This window comes from Gorilla gorilla, chromosome 11, assembly GCF_029281585.2.
Source record: "Gorilla gorilla gorilla isolate KB3781 chromosome 11, NHGRI_mGorGor1-v2.1_pri, whole genome shotgun sequence".
In the NCBI taxonomy this organism is placed as follows: Eukaryota; Metazoa; Chordata; class Mammalia; order Primates; family Hominidae; genus Gorilla; species Gorilla gorilla.
Window position 1 is genome coordinate 36,198,820 of NC_073235.2, and position 21,023 is coordinate 36,219,842.

A 21,023-nucleotide genomic window follows, 5' to 3' on the forward strand; every position below is an offset into this window, starting at 1 on the left:
CACCCAATTCTCCCAATGCCACCACCACCATCACACAACAATTTTGTTTCCTTGGACGTCAACACGAAACACCTCATTGTGTGCCCCAGTCCTCTACCCCTCACCCATCTTGCCCATGCCCCTCTGTAACTAGGATCAAGGCTGGCAGCACAGCTACTGGTCAAGGCTTCCACATGTGTGTTGGAGAGGAAGGGGAGGTGTTCAAACCATTGAAACTCATTTAACATATTTTTTCACTAAATCAGAGGTAACAGTTACTGTCCAAGATGAAAGTACCCTTTTAGCACGCAACCTTTGCGAATATTTCACTAAATAAAAACTGTGCTTAATATCTTCCCTGACCATGGCCTTCTCTCTTCCTGTTCCTTAGGAAAACTGCCTGTAATTTCCAATGACTAATGGTGGACATCTACTTTCTCGGAAAAGTCAAAGAGACATTACAGCCAACAGTTTGAAGAACAAGAAAAGCTTAGCAGGCCAAGACACAACAACAAATTAATGCTTTTCATAATGACTAGCAGCCTTCACCTTGAATATATGTGATTAAAATAAGAACCTGAAGTTACTTTGCAATGCAGCCTCAGATTCTTTTATCATGAGGGAATCGCATGACCTGCGGGCGTCGCGAACTGTGGGAAATGGTGGAGTGGGCTAGGAAAGGCTGAGGGAGAAGGTTCTCAAAAGCTCTGAGTCAGAGCTCAGCTATTTGGGGGATTTCATTCATCTCCCTGGGGGTTAGTAAAGCAGAAAAGACAACCAGTTCTGAACCCTGATGGTAAACAAGGGAAAGAACCCAAAACTCCACAAGATTTTGATGGATAAAACAAGCCCTGGAAAGAACTACCTTAAAGAGCTGAAGAGTTCAAGATAAAGGGAGTATTCATAGGAAGGTATGGGCAAGGCTGAATCTATGACTCGGCTCATAGCCCTCCCCTAACAGAGTTCATCCACCCCAAGCACCCCCAACGACCCCCACCCCCTAGTTTCATTTAGGCTAACATTGAAGGGTGTGAACACATCCTGGGCATCCCCAGCCAATGGGAAGGAAACACCTACTTAAGGTTAGAAATGGGCTGGGGAGAACTCACATGTGAGTAATGCAGGGTTGATTGCGGTCTCTGAGGCATCCCAGGCAATCCTCAGCAATTTGAAAATACATCCTGTAAGCTTCTTTTTAAGTTGCAATAGGAGCTGCAAAGTAGTGGTGTGTAAAATATGGTTCCTGACTACATGGAGATTATAATCTCATTAGGAAAACAGGTCATGTGAAATATCGAGAGGATGAAAAATAAAATGAAGGCAATTTGGCTCTGACTCATCCATACAAAGAAAGCAACTGGAATATCAGGGTGGAAAGATTGGCCCCCCTGCTGTCCTGGGAGTGGGCATTTCCAGCATCTACCACCCCTGGTATTTGTGTGTGATACGGAGAGTGGGCACACAACTCAGGCTCGGCCAGCCAAACACTCTCATCTGTTTCCGTATCGGGACCTACGGATGCAAAGGCTCAGGGACAGTCAGGCTCACTCACAGTGCCGACAGCAGGATTCTCAACCACTGTGATGTCCTGGTCTTACTGCCTTTGTCCAGAGATAATCCCTGTGCTTCCTGCTTCTGAGCCCCTGGGCTTGATTTGGCTCCTGTCTGTTTGCTGGTTCCCCAATATCCTGCTGATTCTCTGAGTCCTTGACTGTGGCTTCTTAAGCTGGTTTCTGCTGCCTTACAACCCGAAATACTGACTTTTGAGGTCATCTGCTTGTAGGAAACTCCTTGGTTTCTATTGTGTTATGAGCCTGTAAAAAATGAGAACTATGTTTACTATTTGCTTGACACTGACAGCTCCTCAGGAAGGGCATATTTAATTTTTAAAAATTTAAAGGCATCAGATGATGAATATCCTTTTTGTGTTTCTTTTTACCATGACCTGGCATATAGTAGATGTTAATTTTGGTATTAAAAATTAAATTCTACTTCTCCTGTTGGAATTGTTCAGTACCTAAGGCTAGTCACTTAACCTTCCTGAGCCTCAGTTTCCTCATTTGCAAACACAGAAAATAATTCCTCACTCGTTAGACTCTTGATGAAAACTGAGACATATTGAGAAATAATGGTCTTTTCAACAAATGGTGTTGAAAAAACTGGATATCCACATGCAAAAGAATAAAGCTGAACACTACCTACCTCACACCATCTACAAAAATTACCTCAAAATGGACCACAGACGTAAACATAAAAGCTAAAAGTATAAAACTTCCAGAAGAAACATAAGAGTATATCTTAATGACCTTGCACTAAGCGAAGAACTTTTATTTTTAGAAATAATAACAAAAACACAAGCAACAAAAGAAAAAAGTAGAGAAATTGGACTTAATTAAAATTTAAAATTTTGCCTGTCAAAGGATACCATCAAGAACATGAAAAGACAAGCTATAGAATGGGAGAATATATTTTCCAATCGCATATCTGAAAAGGGCTTAGTATTCAGAATATACTGGGATTCGGGGGAGAATGAAAGTGACTGCTAATGTGTACAAGGTTCCTTTCTGGAGTGATAAGAATGTTATAAAATTATACAGTGCTAATGTTTGCCAAACTCTGTGAAAATACTAAAAACCAGTGCATTATATCTTTTAAGTGGTATGTGACTGATACCTCAATAAACTTAATAAAAATTTAAATGAGAGTATATACATAATGGTGAACATACATAAAATATATGCATCTAACCATTGCATATATGTTTTAAAATGCATATTATATATGCATATTATACATATATAAGCCTTTTCGTGCGGTAAATGCTCAAAATATTTTAGATTTCTTTGTTTTATTGATAATGATTGATTGAGGCAGAAAGTATTGGAGATAGCACGACCAATGGAAGGAGGCTCAGGCTGGATTCCTCCTACCCAAAGCAATTGGACTAACACATTCTTTTGTAAGAATCCTCTCTATTTCTCACAGGATCTGTAACTTGTGTCCACATGTGTCTCACCTGTATTCTCACCTGTCATCACTGTATTCCAAGGGCCCAAATGGTTCTGCCCTCCCTCGACTTTATCCCTTCAGTCAAAATGCACTTAAAATGCTGCTCATTCTCTTTCTTACCTGTTGGATTCTGACTTTCCTGTGGTCTTGCCACTCACTATTTTTTTCCTATTGCTTATTTATGTAGACTGAATTTATCACAAAGTGTAATTATTGATATTCAAATTTTTTATGTAAAGCCAAGAGCATGTTTTCTTTATTTTGTGTGTGTGTGCATTTGCTTATCTGTTTTTCATGAAAACACAGCAAAAAGATTAGAATAACATACACCAATATTACAAAACTATCTTGGGGTGATGGGATTGCATGCAATTTTTTAAAATCCTCTTTTATATACTTTGTGGTATTTTCAAAATTTTCAACAGAGAATCATGATTAAAAACACTTTATAAATAGGAAAGCATTACATACTGAAACATTATAAGTTTGCCCAAAGATGGATTATGAAGAGAACTATCTCCAAAGTCAGACTCCTCCAAAGACATATTAGAACATTCGCTGGACGAAACGTTGTGTGAGTCAGCTCGATGCACATGTTCCCTTTGCTGTGAGCCTCCCTGAGAAACTAGGATGGAATATGCCTCTGTCTATTTCAGCTCAAGGCAGCAGTCAAGTGTTTAATCTAGTTTGCGGATTTAACATGGAGATTTGCACCTTTGCTCATACGCCTTTTGAACTTTCCTTAGCACCTTCTGGTTGGATTCCTTCTAAGTGTAGAAAAGCTGAATGATTTGTATCACCCAGTCCCCACGCATATATTTACAGGCTTGCAAAAAAAAAAAAAATCCTAGTCTAGACAATAATTAAAGTCAGAAGTGTAGCTTAATTAAAAGATGTCTTTCCTGAGCCTCAGGGGACATTTCTAAACATTCATGACCAGCAGTGTTTACCCAGACTGTTCTCGGGGTGCACTTGGGGATATCCTCTTGGGCACAATCTCTTAGAGCAAGTGTGAGAAATGACGAGGATTGATGAGGGTGGTAGGTGTAGGTGGGTGCGAAGAAGATGAAAGAGAGATGTTTGCCTGAATGCATAAGGACAAATGACAAGGATCACTGTGGAGCATCATCAAGGAAGCAGAAATCAAATTTGATCAACTAGGAACCTGGAAAACTCTTAGACACAATATGCCCAGAAATCACAAAGCACCAACTCTAGAGGCTTTGTTTGCCATCAGATATATTTTGGTCAGCTTATGAAATGCTTTTTAAAAAATTAATACTAGCATTTAAAATGGAGAGATTTTGCCTAAAAATCAAAATTTTCAGCTTTCTTTTGAGTAACTGAAAAAAGTAAAACACAGAGTCAGTTTCTTTTCTGCAACAGTTGCTGGTGCTAAGCAACAGCTACATCCTTCAGATATTTAACAGGACACGCTCTCCAGTTCGCCCACACTCATGAATCCCTGCTATCGCTACCATAATGCGATCCAGTGGCAGTTCCATTATCATGCAGCTGATTTTGTTTTTCTCACTCCTAGCAGGCTTCCATTATTTATATCACCTGTATGGCCTTGGCAGCTATTTGAGTTTGAAGGTCTCCCCACCATCCCCCCATACCCAAGCCCTTTCCCCTGACCATGCTTTACCACAGTCTTGTTCATCTAGAATCCTCCTTGCTTTGTGTTCACTGGTGCCTTATTAGAAACGGATCAGGATTCAATCCTGGGCTACTTTATAAGCATTGTAATCTTCTGGGAGGATACAAAGACATAGAATAGATAAACATCTGGACATGGAGCTGGTAAACTAAGATTCAATTCCCACTTATAACTAGAACTAACTTATATTGTCAAAAAAAATGTGGGTTCAGATCCCAGATCCTTAATTTTCTAGTTTGAGATCCTGAGCAGTGTGTTAACCTGTCTGAAGCTCTCTCCTTATCTGTGAATGTAAATATTTGTCCTGTCTGCCTCATGGGATTGTGGTAAAAACCAAAGAAGATATTCTAAGGAAGTGATCTGGACATTTCCTAAGACTAAATCAATTTAAGATAATTTTTGGCCAGATTATTAAATTACTTTGCATGGGTTGATGAAAAATCCACCTTACCAAGTTTTCCAAATGCTCTCTCTGAAAAAGCAAACAGTGTAATAATGTGGCTCTCAATATCTTTTTATCATTTGCCCAACTCTGTGGGTTATCAAGTGTACAAAAGTGTTTTAAGTGTGTATATGGTCTTTCTCCCTAACTCTCTAGAAGACTCAGTTAACTAAAAATCTGTCTTCCCAGTATCTACAATGCCCACTACTTCAGGTTTCCATATATAAGAAATATATGGCTTATAACATATTTCTGGTTTGTACTGTAAATACATATATACATTTAACTTGAATTAGTAGATACAACTATGGCATTTTGATTTACAGCACCTAAGAGAGAGTATAAAGAATTTGATCACAATACCATTAGGTTGGTGCAAAAGTAATTGCGGTTTTGAAAGCAATTCAATGAAAGTGGCAAAACCGCAATTACTTTTGCACCAACCTCATAATAATTCTGAAATTAAAAATATTTTCTGAATATTAAAATAATAGGTATTTATTAAAAATAATTTGTTTATGGTTATAGTTACTGCTGTAGGTACAGGCATACCATGGAGATATTGCGGGTTGGGCTCCTGACCACTGCAGTAAAGCGAATTTTGCAATAAAGGGAGTCACACAGATTTGTTGGTTTCCCAGTGCATATAGAAAGTGATGTTCACACTATGCTACAGTCTTTTAAGTGTGCAGTAGCATTATGTCTAAGAAACAATGTGTATATCTTAATTTAAAGATATTTGTTGCTTAAAAAAATGCCAGTTATGAGCCGTCAGCACGTTGTAATCTTTTTGCTGGTGGAGCATCTTGCCTTTATGTGGATGCCTATGGATTAATCAGGGTGGCGCTTTCTGAAGGCTTGGACGGTGGTGCCAATTTGTTAAAATAAGAAAAAAATAAAGTTTGACATTGACTGACTTTTCTTTTCATGGAAGTTTTCTCTGTAACATGCAATGCTGTTGGATAGTTGAAGTCAATCCTCTCAAACCCTGCTGCTACTTTATCAACTAAGTTTATGAATATTCTAATCCTTTGTTGTCATTTCAACAATATTCACTGCATCTTTACAAGGAGTAGACACCATCTCCAGAAATCACTTTCTTGGCTCATCTGTAAGAAGCAACTCCTCACCTGTTAGAGTTTTAACATGAGAATTGCAGCAATTCAGTCACATCTTCAGGCTCCACTTCTAATTCCAGTTCTCTTGCTCTTTCTACCATATCTGCAGTTATTTTCTCCTTGAAGTCTCAAACCCCTCAAAGTCATCCATGAAGGTGTAATCAACTTCTTCCAAACTCCTGTTAATGATATTTTGACCTCCTCCCACGAATCACAAATGTTCTTATTGGCATCTAGAATGGTGAATTCTTTCCAGTAAGTTTTCAATTTACTTTGCCCAGATCCATCACAGGATCTGTAAGACTGTCAATGGCAGCTTTAGTCTTACAAATTGTATTTCTTAACTAATAAGACTAGAAAGTTTAAATTACTTCTTCATCCCTGGACTACTGAATGGATGTTGTGTTAACAGACATGAAAGCAACATTAATCTCCTTGTACAACTCTTTTGGAGCTCTTGGGTGACCAGGTGCACTGGTGATGAGCAGCAATATTTTGAAAGTAATCTTTTTTTTTCTGAACAGGAGGTCTTAATGGTGGGCTTAAAATATTTAGTAAGTCATGCTATAAACAGATACACTGTCATTCAGGCTTCGTTATTTTATTTCTAGAGCATAGGCAGGGTAGATTTAGCATAATTCGTAAGGACCCTAGAATTTTTGGAATATTAAATGAGCATTGGCTTCATCTTAAAGTGACTAGCTGCATTATATCCTAACAAGAGAGTCAGCCTGTCCTTCAAAGCTTTGAAGCCAGGCTTTGACTTCTCCTCTACAGCTTGAAAGTCCTAGATGATATCTTCTTCCAATATAAGGCTATTTCACCTAGATTGAAAATCTGTTCTTTTTTTTTTTTTAAGACAGAGTCTCGCTCTGTTGCCAGGCTGGAGTGCAGTGGTGCAATCTCGGCTCACTGCAACCTCCACCTCCTGGGTTCAAGCAATTCTACTGCCTCAGCCTCCCTAATAGCTGGGATTACAGGTGCACACCACCACACCCAGCTAATTCTTGTATTTTTAGTAGAGATGAGGTTTCACCATGTTGGCCAGGATGGTCTCAATCTCCTGACCTTGTGATCCACCTGCCTTGGCCTCCCAAAGTGCTGAGATTACATATGTGAGCCACCGCACCCAGCCAAAAATCCATTATTTTGTATTGCCACCTTCACCATCTATCTTAGCTAGATCTTCTAGATAACTTGCAACTTCTACATCAGTACTTTCTGCTTCACTTTACACTTTTATGTTATAGGGATAGCTTCTTTCTTTAAACCTCATGAACCAACCTCTGCTAGCTTCAAACATTTCTTCCACAGTTTTTTCATCCTCACCTCTGTCAGTTTCATAGAGTTGAAGAGAATTAAAGTCTTGTTCTAGATTAGGCTTTGGCTTAAGGAAATGTTATGGCTGGTTTGGTCTATCTTCAAGACCACTAAAACTTTCTCCATAACAGCAATGGAGCCTGTTTCACTTTTTGGTGTTATTCGTTGTCCACTGGAGTAACACTTTTAATTTTCTTCAAGAACATTTCCTTTGCATTCACAACGTGGCTAACTGGAGCAAGAGGCCTAGCTTTCAGGCTGTCTCAGCTTTCAACATGCCTTTTTCACTAAGCTTAATCATTTCTAGCTTTTAATGTTAAGTAAGAGATACATAATTCTTCCTTTCACTTGAACACTTTAGAGCCATTGTAGTGTTATTAATTGGCCTAATTTCAATACTGTTGTGTCTCAGGGAAGTGGGAAATCCAAGGATAGGGAGAGAGATGGGAGAATGGCAGGTTGGTGGAACAGTCAGAACACACACAACATTTTAACTTCACCTCCTATATGGGCATAGACTGTGATACCTCAAAACAATTGCAATAGTAAGATTAAAAATCACAGATCACAGATCACCAAAGCAGATATATAAATAGTAATAATTTAAAAGTCTGAAATATTGTGAGAATTACCAAGATGTGACACAGAAACACAAAATGATCACATGCTGTTGGGAAAATGGTGCTGATAGACTTGCTTAATGCAGAGTTGTCACAAGTCTTCAACTGGGAAAAAATCACAACATCCGTAAAGTGCAATAAAGCAAAGCACAATAAAACAAAGTATCCCTGTGTTTACTGTGGGTAAAAACTGTTAACATTCATTTTCAAAATCACTATGTTTCAAAATCACTATGTTAAATGGTAGTGTAATGTATTTCATCTTATGAATATAGCATTTTTGTTTATTTGATTCACAGTGGTTAATGGTAAATGGTGATTTGGTGAATGCTAAAGCTATGCTTTACTTATTATATGAATATGAATGTTTATTCATTAAAAACAAATTCAGCAATACAAAAATGTAAGATGAAAGTAAAAATTATCTTCTCATTTTAATGGAAGTACTTTCTAGCTTTTGTTTGTATGCAGATACATATATGTAGAGAAAGACATTTTTAAAATGAATTCCTAATTCACTTACTTTTAGCCTACATTTACCACTTACTATATCATAGTCATTATTTCAATCAACTAGATCTAGATCTACCTCCTTTTTTTTTTTTTTTTTTTGTTGTTGTTGTTGAGACTGAATCTTTCTCTTGTCACCCAGACTGGAGCGCAGTGGCGCGATCTCGGCTCACTGCAACCTCTGCCTCCCAGGTTCAAGAGATTCTCCTGCCTCAGCCTCTCGAGTATCTGGGATTACAGGCAGCCACCACCATGCCTGGCTAATTTTTGTACTTTTAGTAGGGACGGGGTTTCAACATGTTGGCCAGGCTGGTCTCGAACTCCTGACCTCAGGTGATCCACCCACCTTGGCCTCCCGAAGTGCTGGGATTAGAGGTGTGAGCCACCGTGCCCGGCCTTACATGAGTTTTTAATGGCTGCACACTATTCTATTCACTATTACTTATTTAACAGTCACCTACTGATGGACTTCAGATTATTTTCAATTTTTCACTAGTTTTTTATGTTTTACCATTAAAATAATGTTGTAATGAATAATTTTACAATCACACATTATTTCCTTTGAATAGATTAAATTATAATAGATTAAAATATTCTAAACTATAATAGATGATAATGGAATCGATTTAAGTACTCTAACATCTATTGGTAAAATGCTTTCCATAAAAGTCACACAAATTGGCACTCCACCATCAAATTATGAGACAGCCTGTCTCATAGCAACCCACCTCATATCTGGTCAGAGTATTACAGCAAGATGCAGAGAAAGATATAAAATAGTATAGCATATAAGTCTGAGAGGGAGGCAACTGTCAATCTTGTTGCAGGATCTGTGAAAACCAGGGATAAAGAGGAAGGACTTGAAGTATTTGGTAGAACTGAAATGGAGAGGCATGCAATCTTAATTTCCTTTAAAATTTGGCCAAAACCTAGCTTCTTCATAGTTTCTTGAAAATATGTGATTGCTGCTAATTTAAGATTGAAAGCCTGATTAACATTCAGTCTCTTACCTTCCCATATTCTACCAACTTAGCCCAATTACCTATTGTGCTAATACCTGCTTCTCTTTGAAATGCAAAAATCACAGTGAGACTAATGAAATGAGAACATGTTCCAAATATTGGATCATTTCCTGGTGATGATGTGACAATAGTGAACTCTGAAACTAGGGCTGATAACATCATCCTGAGTCATGGAAACTCTGAACATCAACCAGCCTCTCTCTTTCCTCTCATCCTTTATCCTCTTTCCACTCCATCTCTGCTGATTCAGCTTACAGGATGTCTGCTGTATCTGTCATACTCCCTCCACACCAACAAATTGGTTTGGGTCCTCCTCAATCTCTGGTAGGATCATTGCCATAGTTTACTAACTGCATCCCCAGGTTTTTTCCACTCAGACCTCGACAGGGCTGATTCCCTATCCTAACTAAAGCCCTTGCTGGCTTTCTACTACAAACAGGACAAAGATGATCCAAAGGTATGTTGGTCAAAGCAGAAGAGTAGAACTTACTTAAAATTTCATTTTCTTGATTTACAATTGTAAAATATTTGATATATGGCATATTGACATCTATTTACACCCCTTGCCTTATGCCCCCAAATTGGTAAGGTTGACTGAACTCTAATGTGTCCAATTAACTAGTTTCCTTCAATAGCATTTTTAATCATGTTTATTGAGATATAATTTATATGTAATAAAATTTTCCTTTTCAAAGAGCACAATTCAGTAGGCTTTAATATATTCACAGAGTTGTACTATCAGCACCACTATCTAATTCCAGAACATTTTGTCAACCCCAAAAAGAAAGCCCATACCCGTTACCAGTTACTTCCCAGTATCCCTTTTCCCAGCCTCTAGAAACAATTGTCTACTTTATTTTTCTATGGATTTGCCTATTCTGAACATTTCTCATGGAATTATACAATATGTGACCTCTTACATTTGGCTTTTTAAACTTAACATAATGTTTCCAAGGTTCATTCATGTGGTATATAAATCAGGGCTTCATTCCTTTATATGGCTAGATAATATTCTATTGTATGGATATACCACATTTCCTTTATCCATTTATCAAATGATTATCATTTGGGTTCTTTCCACTTTTGGGAACGTATGCATAATGTTGCTATGAACATCCATGTACAAGTTTCATGTGGACATATATTTATTATTCTCTTGGAACTATATGTAGGAGTGGACCTGATGCATCATATGGAAACACTACGCTTAGCATTTTGAGGAACTGCCAAACTGTTTTAAAAGTGGCTACACAATTTACACAATTTTACATTCCCACCAGCAATATATGAAGGTTCTAATTTCTTCATATCCTTGCTGACATTTCTTATTGTCCATCTTTTTTATCACAGCAATATTAGTGGGTGCAAAGTGGTATCTAATTTGGTTTTTATTTGTGTTTCCCTAATAACTAATAATGTTGAGCATATTTTATGTATACTAGCCATTTGCATATCTTCTTTTGAGAAATGAATATTTGAACTGTTTGCTTGGTTTTTTTAACTGGTTTACTTGTCTTTTTATAGTTGAGTTATAAGCTTTCTCTAAATATTCTAGTTAAATAATATTCTTTTGTGTTTTTATCCTACTTGGAGTTTATTGAGCTTCTTGGATATGTAGATGTATATCTTTCATCAAATGTGGCATGTTTTCAGCTGTTATTTCTTCAAATATTCTTTCTGCTCCTTCCTATCTTTCCTTTTTCTCAAACTCCCATAATGTGTATACTGGTATCCTCTTTCTCAAACTCTCATAGTGTGTATGTTGATATGAATGTCCCAGGGAAAAGCATCTTTGTACTTAAATTCTGAGTCAGATAAAATAAAGATAAGACCTGAGAGTGGGAGTTTGCAGGGAGCTAGCAGAAAGGTCAAATTATGACAATTCGGGGAGAATGAAGTTTTGTCCCTTCCAGTAGTTGCTAGGCTGGTTGAAATTCTATTTAACATTATAGTCATTAAACAGTGATATTTGGTAATAGTAGTGACTAGGCTACTGGTTTGCACAACTACTATAATCACATATTAGTTTTCAAGCTGGGAAGAGGGGAATGAAAATAGGGCAAGTTAAATGCCACACAGCTCACTGTTCTTGCTGAGATTCAGCTAATCTTTCCCCGGAATAAATGCTCCTCAGATTGTTGCAAGCCTTTCTTTAATTTCCTGAGTTCTAGAAACATTGATTTTGGCCATTTTTGTCAGTGCTTTCTTGCTTTTTTGGAGAAGTAGATTTTCAGAGGCCTTTACTCCACCATTTCAGTAGTACTTCTTTTCCCCCCTATCATACTTAGACACTAGAAATGGGGTTTAAGTGGTTTATTTTATCATGTATATTGTTGTCAGGTAAAATTTCTTGGGTGCTCCACCACTTGCCAGGTCCTCTTTCTTCAAAGGTATCTTTTTGAGTCCTTTAAAACTTAAAATATAAAATTAATTCTCAACTTATTTTTTATTATCAAAAAGTCACTACTATTACCAAATATCACTGTTCAATGACTATAATGTTACATAGAATTTCAACCTGACAGAATCCAAAGACTTGAAAATTTTAACCAAACATATGGCATGGGTGGAGCGTTGTCCAATTACGAGAGAAATATTCTATTATCTAAGATTTTTGTCCTAACAGCAAAAATTACTACCTTGTGTATACCTTCTTTATACTCTTCATCCCTGCAGAATTAGTTTTCTCCTACTTCTTCAAAACACTTATCTATAGACCCACAGATTTAGTGCTGATATTCAGCAACCTTCAGCAATGATCCAAAGATCTGTATGGATATCTCAGTCCAGATGAACAGACTGCACACAAAGTAGATTAATGCAATAGATTAACCAGCCGCTAGGATGAAAACAAAACAGAAGATTCCTCAGTGAATGTACAATAACCAGAAAGGTAAATTGTATGTGGGATTATAATTGGAGGTTAAGAGCTAAAACATGGATTTTAGAAAGTCACGGTATCAAATCTGGCTACACCCCTTACCAGCTCTGTGACTTGGGGAAGCCACTTTACTACGTAAAGCCTCTATTTCCTCTCTGCAAATAGAGTTAATGCCTGCTACATCAGGATTTTGTGCAGAATAAATGGGATAACGCATGTGTAGCATATAGTGTAGTGCAGGGCTTATAATAAGCCCTCAGTAAATCATAGTGTTAGCTAGTAACCTGAATACTCCCATCCCTGAGCACACTGATTAACTTCAGCTATATGAATATATTTCAGTTTTGAAAAAGAAGGTATGTTTCAAAGGTGAGATTATTGCCTACAAGTAGTCTCCATTTCCCACCTCAGAGATCTTTCTCAGGCTAACTCATATACATGAATCTGCCTTGTGTGTACTACATGCTACCTTATTATAAACCACAGATTTCGAGAAAACATATATTCCATTCATGCATGCATAAATATAGCATCAACATTTATTGTGCATCTTGTGGCAGGCACTAATCTCAGCACTGGTGTAGGGTGATAAACAAGGTCCCTACCCTCATGGGGATAACCTTCCAGTAGATGATGCAGGCAGATTATAGAGACTCCATTTCATCATTAGAGACTCAAAAACATAAGATTTTAAGCCAAATATTTCACTAACTCCCTCATAGCTTGAGCTCTGTTGCTATTCATATTTCATCCAGGAGGCCCCCTATAGTGGGATTTGAAAGTCAGAGTGAAAATCAGGAGTTAGGTGCTCAGTTTCTGCTGTTCCTTCCAGAGGTGTCAGGTTATCTGCAACATCTGTAGCAAAGGCCCTAATATCCTATCTCTAGCTTCACTTGTTTCAAGAAACAAAGATGCGGCCAGGCGCAGTGGCTCACGCCTGTAATCCCAGCACTTTGGGAGGCTGAGGAGGGTGGATCACGAGGTCAGGAGATCGACACCGTCCTGGCCAACACGGTGAAAACCCATCTCTACTAAAAATACAAAAAATTAGCTGGGCGTGGTGGCAGGCGCCTGTAGTCCCAGCTACTCGGGAGGCTGAGGCAGGGGAATGGCGAGAACCCAGGAGGCGGAGTTTGCAGCGAGCCAAGATCGTGCCATTGCACTCCAGCCTGGGCAACAGAGCAAGACTCTGTCTCAAAAAAGAAAAAAAAAAAAAAGAAACAAAGATGCTTGTTTTGGTGGAGGAGATGAGAGCAGAGGCAATGTGATCCTGGAGGCAGTGGTGGTGGCATTAGTGCAACAGTGTGAATATCTGTCCCCTCCAAAACTCATATCGAAATAAACTCCTCATAGTGGCTGTATTAAAAGGTAGAGCCTTTAAGAGGTGATTGAGTGATGAAGGTTCTGCCCTCATAAATGGATCAATTAATTCATGGATTAGTGGGTTAATTGGTTAATGGATTAATGGGTTATCATGAAAGTAGGACTGGTGGTTTTATAAGAAGAGGAGGAGAGACTTGAGCTCACATGTTCAGGCCCCTCACTGTGTGATGCTCCACACCACCTCAGGACTCTGCAGAGTCTCACCAGCAAAAGGCTGTCATCAGAGGCAGCCCCTCAACCTTGGACTTCCCAGACTCCATAACTATAAGGAATTTATAAATAAATCTATTTTATTTATAAATTACCCAGTTTCAGGTATTCTGGTATACACAACAACAACAACAAAATGGACTGAGACTAACAGCTTCCTGATATCCAGCTTTGTGATAGTGACAGAGACATAATTGTAAACATGCTGCCATGCCCTGTGCATTACTCTCAGAAGTTCTGCCTGCTCCCCCATTCCTTCTACAAGATTTTATATGCCTGCTCATACCAGTACAAAATTCCTTTCTGCTTAAAGTAGCTGAAATAGATGGTGCTGTTACTGAATCCTGACCAAAACAGAGAAACAAATAAGAAGGAGATAAACAAATAAATAAACACGATAAGTATTGATTGCAATAAATGCTATGAAGAAAGAGTGATGAAAGACGAGGAAAGATTTTTCAGATGGACTTCTTTCAAAAAGCTCCTTTGACAAAATGAATTTAAACAGAGACCTAAAGGAAAGGAGGAGCTAAGAGAAGAGTCAGGGAAAAAGACTTCTAGGTAAAGCAAACATCAGCAGCAAAGGCCCAAAGACGGGGAAAGGTTTGTTGATTTGACTCATAAGAGAGGAGAGCATCTTTGGAAATTTGGGACAAATGGCACACGATGAGGCTAGAAAACTATGCAAGGACCAGAACTTCTCAAAGTGTGGTCCAGGAACTGGTGCCAGTCTGTAAACTATTTGTTGCTGATCTGTGATAAGCACAAAAATTAAGAATAAATATTTAGAAGTTTTATAGCAATATGACATCACCACAACATTCATGCAACATTTCTATTATATTTAAAGAAACTATCAGTGCATAACGGATTAGAAATTTAAAACACAAAACAGGTTCTTCACCACAGATAGTTTGAGAAGCATTGTTCTATATGTTTAGCCTCTCAAACTTTTCCTTTAAAGAACCCAATAGTAAATGTTTTAGGCTTTTCGGGGCCATAGAGTCTCTGTTGCAACTACTCAGCCCTGCCGTGGTAATACAAAAGCAGCCATAGATAATATATGAACAAATGGGTGTTGCTCTGTTTCCATAAAACTTTATTTACAAAAAAACACATGGTGGTAGATTTGGGCCTGTGATCTGTAGTTTGTCAACCCCTGTTCTAGGCCACAGGAAGGAGATTGGACTTGACTTTAAAGCCAACAAAACCGTCTGATTAACTGAGGCCATCCTTTATTCTTGATCACCCCTCATTACTGCCTACACATATTCATAAAGTCTTTGTGTGACTGACTCAAAATCAGAAAGGACCTTGGAACTCCTCTCAGCTCTAATTCCATGTTCCTCTCATAGCAATCTTGTAAGTGAAGTTCCTGCTTACAGGACTTGTGTCCAAAGGCAGAGTCCATTTTGTCTCTTACCTGCATCCCCCAAAATGATGATGACACCATATACTCTGCATTAATCTGATGAGCCACTCAGAGCCCCACATGAGGTCACAGCCTTATGTTCTCCAGGACCTGGCCAATCAATCACAGGTTCACATAGTTCTCTGAGTCATTAAGTCACCTCCACTGCTCCGTTTTCAGAGGTGTGCCATCCCACTTTTCTTTTTCTGCAAAGCTGTGCTTTTGTCCAAGTGAACCTCTGTGGCCATGGTACATCTCTGATGCTGTTATGTCTGAAATAGTTGCATTGGACAGGCAGTACACCACATATATAACCTTGTTTTTCTCTGGGCTCAAACACAGCCACAGGCAGGAAAGCTTTCTGCGTTCTCACACGTCTCTGTTGCACGGCACCCATTTCATAAACACAGACCACCAAGCACACAGCAGAAAGCCTATTCCCTCCCACTCTGGAGCATAGACTACTGTGTGTGTGAGGAGGTGGACTCTTCCCAGTAGGTCTCTCACACAGAGGGTACCGAGCTGAGGTAGCTCTTTCTGAAATCTCTTTTATTTAAGGTTTCTTTCATTGACTCAGGACAAACTTAATGGGTAAAACTTTGCTGTTGCAAGTTTCCTTAAAATATCCCCTTCCGGGCCTACCACCGTTTATCTTGGCAGCAGGTAGCTTGGAGAATTTTGGAAAGTCTCAGCTTGGCATAGCCTCAGAGCTACTGGCACATTAAAGATTAATAAAGCACATTTAACTGAGCTCAGGACGCTGCAATGTGATCCTTCACCGTGAAATGTGCAAGATTCTTTGTTTGCAATGAACAAAATTGGAGCCAGAAAGGGCCTACCATGACAAGCTAAGATAGGGAACAATCAGGAACTTTGTATGTCTTTCATTGATCAATTGATGGTTAGGAATCAATGCCCCTGCTCAGCCACACTCCAACTTAGCATTCTTAGGAATTTAAGATAGGTGTCTGAGTATGATCCAAGAGCTGGGTATTTACTGAACTTGCAGCACCACAGAAATCATGCAACTGCACCTGCCTCCTTAAAATATTAGAAAAGGATGATTCAGAGCGAATTCCCAAGTTAGCAGCTTCTCCAGTGAATATCAGAATAAAGCAAGGCATTTCCAAATATTTTGACTTCGCTTTAGTAAACCAGAATGCTTGGGTCTGGCTGAATATTAACCCAGGAAGAGGGAAAAAAGAAAAAAAAAACACGATTGACATGCATAGTGTGCGGCTGGCTGCGGAATGAACCAGACAACATGAAAATTAAAATAAAAATTAATCAGGCATGTACATCATAACTGTTGGTTCCAAGGAGGAATTAATCTCCAGGCACCTGGATACACAGCAGCAAGTACTAGGCTAAGTCAGCAAAGGCAAACATTTAAAAATGTACCATCCTGAATTCTGGAAAGGCACTCGCAGACACCACGTGCCATGTAATGCCCTGTGTCTATTTACACATTTACACAGTGAGTGTGATCCCTTCATGTCCTCCAGAAAAATCACAGGGAAACTCTGCACGCTGCAAATCAGAGCTCCAGACCAGAGCACTTAACACATTGGGTGCTTTCCTCTATACCAACATCAACATTCAAGGAAAAAAAAAAAAAAAGAAGAGAAAATTCTGTCCTTACCGAGAAGGCATAGCAGACAGGGACGCTGAATGTTTCACTTTAGCCCACTCATTGCTTTCTCTTTCATTCGATCAATGTTCTAATGCTATTGAGGAGAGTTCCTGGGGTTTTCGGATCTTCCTTCAAGAGTTTTAATCACTGGTTTCCCCAGGCCGGGTTTAACAAACACCGCTGTGTTCTGTCAACATTTGTATGCGGCACCACATTGGGCAACCAGCCAACACACAGAGTTTCAAGAGGCAAGGAGAGAAAACTGACACCCTAACAAACATGCTTCCCTCTTTTGTGTCCTGTAAGGTGGTGCTCAAAGTGTCATCTTTGATTCTGACGGGGGCTAAAGATAGCCTCTTTTTATGACTTTCTCTACTGCCCCCGAACGAATGCCTTGCTGGGCTGCTGGAGCTGGGTTCCGCAAAGTTTGTTTTTTGTCTCACTGCCCTGAAGTTCGCCGCACAATCGCATGGTTTGCCTCTCCACCAGCTGCACTTTAAATGTATTTTAATTGGCTGGAATGTCGAAAGAATCCATTTGGCAGTCGTTTACATGTGAAGCACGCCCAGGGCAGCTGAAAGAGGCCCCAGAAGCAGCCGATTACTTCATCAAAAGCTGCAGTTTGAATACCATTGACTCCTACATAACTACAGTGAACTCAATTCTATAGGCAAGAAGGAGTAATTAATAATTTGCTGAGAAAATTCTTCATTCATCTAAATGTCAAAAAAGTAAAGGAAAAAAAATCCCTGCAGACACAACAGTTCTTCTGAAAGGCTTGATTTATAGCCGCCAGTTCTACTCTTCACAAACATCGACTTTGTATAGCGTTACAGGAGGGGTGTAATGCATAATTCGGTCTGCCTGAAAAGTTAATTTAAGTAATTTTCCTTTTGAATGATCCCCTGAGATACATCGTTCTATTCCCTCTTTTTACATTAGCCATATGCTACAATAAATATTGTCAATACTTCTGGCATTTCCTCATTCTCTTTATTTTTCTTGGTTGGTTGCAATAATTAGTTTGTGGCCTCTGCTAGATCCAGCCACAAATAAATTCACCCGGAGTCAAAGTGGATAATCATCACCACACAGAACTTGCAAGCCACACTGAAGTTTAAAACACTCTGAACAACAACAACAAAAAAAGTCCATTTAAACAGATTCTAACATCAAGCTGGTGGGGAGGGGAGCATACACATGCACAGATACGCATGTATGTCTCAAAAAATCAAATAATGACAAAAGAAGTCATAAGATATATAAAATAACAAATAAATGGAATTGTTTTCAAATGCTTCTTTACCATTGTTTTACTGAGAAGACTTTTCAAGAGCATAAATAAAGTAGGTTTACAGATTTAGAATCCCTGGGCATCTCAGGTAAGCCTGAGCTCACTCCTCATTAAGAACCTCTGGTTTAGACTCAGTATATCTAGTAGGATCTCAGCACCCCAAGGATGCGTCTCTCTGGAAAATGTGAGCCAATGAACATTGTCAGATTTGTTCTGATGCCTTTTCCTCACATCAATAAAATTGTGGTTCATAACAAGATGGCACAAGAGAAAGAATGATGTATGCAAGTTGCTTGGGTGGATTTGTTGAACCACTCAGAGTCTAAAACCAGTACCCTGAGTGAACAGGCATCTTTATCAGGAAAGCAGAGGAGCAGAAGACTGCAGGAAAAGATCAGGGTCAGCCCCATGTGTGTGCAACCTGCAGAGTCACCCACAGTCCTGTGCTTAAAAGGGACCTGTACTTGGATTAATGCTGTACTGGCACCATCTTCAAATTCTTAACTTCTGAACAAGGGGCCCCATGATTTCATTTTGCATCAGGCCTAACAAATTACGTAGCTGGTCCTGAGAGAGATAGTATATATATATCTAATCTGATGCAACACATGGCTGGAATTGAAAAGCACTGGGAGGAGCATACTAAGGGTGAGGGTGTGGTTGACAAATGCTTTCCCTACTTTTGTCTTGTGCAATGTCCTCCCTTAGATTTTGGAACCACTGAGATGGTTGAGAAGGACAATTTAGGAAGGGGGATCTCTCCAGCCAACACCAGAGGTGGGAGTGATCTGGTAGGTGGTAACTGCTGTTTCCCAAGCTAATGGCTCACTGTTTCTTGTATGGCTATACTTCATCTGACCGGTTCAGGAAGATTTTTTGTTTCCCATACAGTCAGTTCCCCTCTGCCATTCTATGAGCAGAAAATTCCATGAATATAACCATCTTCTAATTTAAAATTATCCTAGAACCATGATTCAGGGTTTGATGAAGTTAAATTCAGCCCCGAATTTCAAAGGCACTGCTGACTCACTGCTGTGAGGTCTGATAATTCTGAAATTACTACAATACTATAGAATGATTAGGCATGGGTCACCTTCTGCTTCTAAAGGTGTTCTCAAAGACCTGCACTTGCACCCAGACTTGACCTGCTCCAGCCTTTGCAGAAACCATACAGAGAATTTTCCCTCTCAGAAGAGAAGTTGGTCTCAGATGTCAAGAATTTCATGTTACTGGTATCTTGTATCTGTTAGCAGGACTGCTAATGTGCTCTGACACTGGTACTTAATAAGTAAAACAGATTAGCATTCTAGAAATAGAAGAGAATTTAGAGACTGGCTGATCCAAACTATTCTTATTTTTAAAAAGGGTAACTGAGGCAAGAAGTGATGCATGACTTCTCAGAAAGTTAATAAAACAATATGTCCAGATTGCATACTTGCTTTTGTCACACATGTTCCTACTTTCAACTGCCCAAGTGATTCCCCATTCTGACTTGCCTAGTGACCCTGAGGTATTTTCCTGGCTCCAGTCTACTTTTATACTTCCAGAGGTATTTCAAGTGCCCAAGTTCTAATTCCTTGTCTTACCCTTATGAGCCACTTTCACGCACAGCACTGAGCATGCTGCACCAAGAGGAAATCTATTGTTACACAGGACACATGGCTTAGCCATCATTGATCAAGGACACCTAAGAATTCTTAGATCCCAGGACAAAAACTCCTCTCTGCCACTTACAGACCTTTAGTATGCATCCTGGTAATCTTGTTACACAGGAGAGGCAGGTGTGAGCAGCTCACAATATCCAGGAAATAGCAAAGTGATCCCGTTTTTTGTTGTTGTTGTTGTTGTTGTTTTGTTTTGCTTTGTTTTGTTTTTGAGATGGAGTTTCACTCTTGTCACCCAGGCTGGAGTGCAATGGCACAATCTCGGCTCACTGCAACCTCCGCCTCCCGGGTTTAACCAATTCTCCTGCCTCAGCCTCCCGGGATTACAGTCCCCTGCCTCAGCTGGGATTATGGCGCTCGCCACCACGCCCGGGTAATTTTTTGTGTTTTTAGTAGAGACAGGGTTTCGCCCTGTTGGGCAGGCTGGTCTTGAACTCCTGACCTCGTGATCCGCCTGCCTCGGCCTCCCAAAGTGTTGGGATTACAGGCGTGAGCCACTGTGCCCGGCCAAAGTGATCCCATTTTAACTCCCTCCTGGAGCTTGTAAGCTTGTGCTGCCCTTCTTTATCCACCCTCGAGTTATAGCTATCAATAGGTCAGAGGTTCCTTGGATTGGGGCTGGCCAATAGGGCCCTGTATGGGTATATGATGAGTCATAGGCACAAAGCAAGAAATCATGTTTGGGTAATACAGAACAATCTATTAGAATAATCTGGTGGGTTCTGGAGGTCATAGAAACAACAGAGGTCAGAGCCAGGAAGGCAAAGTGAAGGGCGATGTATAGGAATGGGAAGGTCTTGTTGCTGCAGAGAAGCAAACCAAATTCCTAATTGTGGCTTTTCAGGCACTGACTCTGACCAGGCCTTA

The 21,023-nt window shown here is 39.5% G+C and overlaps 1 protein-coding gene across 3 annotated transcripts in view; it reads right to left on the reverse strand.

The window, feature by feature from the left end:
* The window catches only part of NCKAP5 (NCK associated protein 5), a 990,571-nt gene extending 972,893 nt beyond the window's left edge, over positions 1-17,678 (reverse strand). For 2 of the 3 annotated variants that reach the window (XM_063694774.1, XM_063694775.1), the window contains exon 1: positions 17,208-17,678. The gene's annotated coding sequence lies outside the window, so the exon portion shown is untranslated. The remainder of the gene's footprint in view (positions 1-17,207) is intronic. The other variant, XM_063694773.1, reaches the window with a different exon arrangement.
* Positions 17,679-21,023: the final 3,345 nt, after the last annotated feature.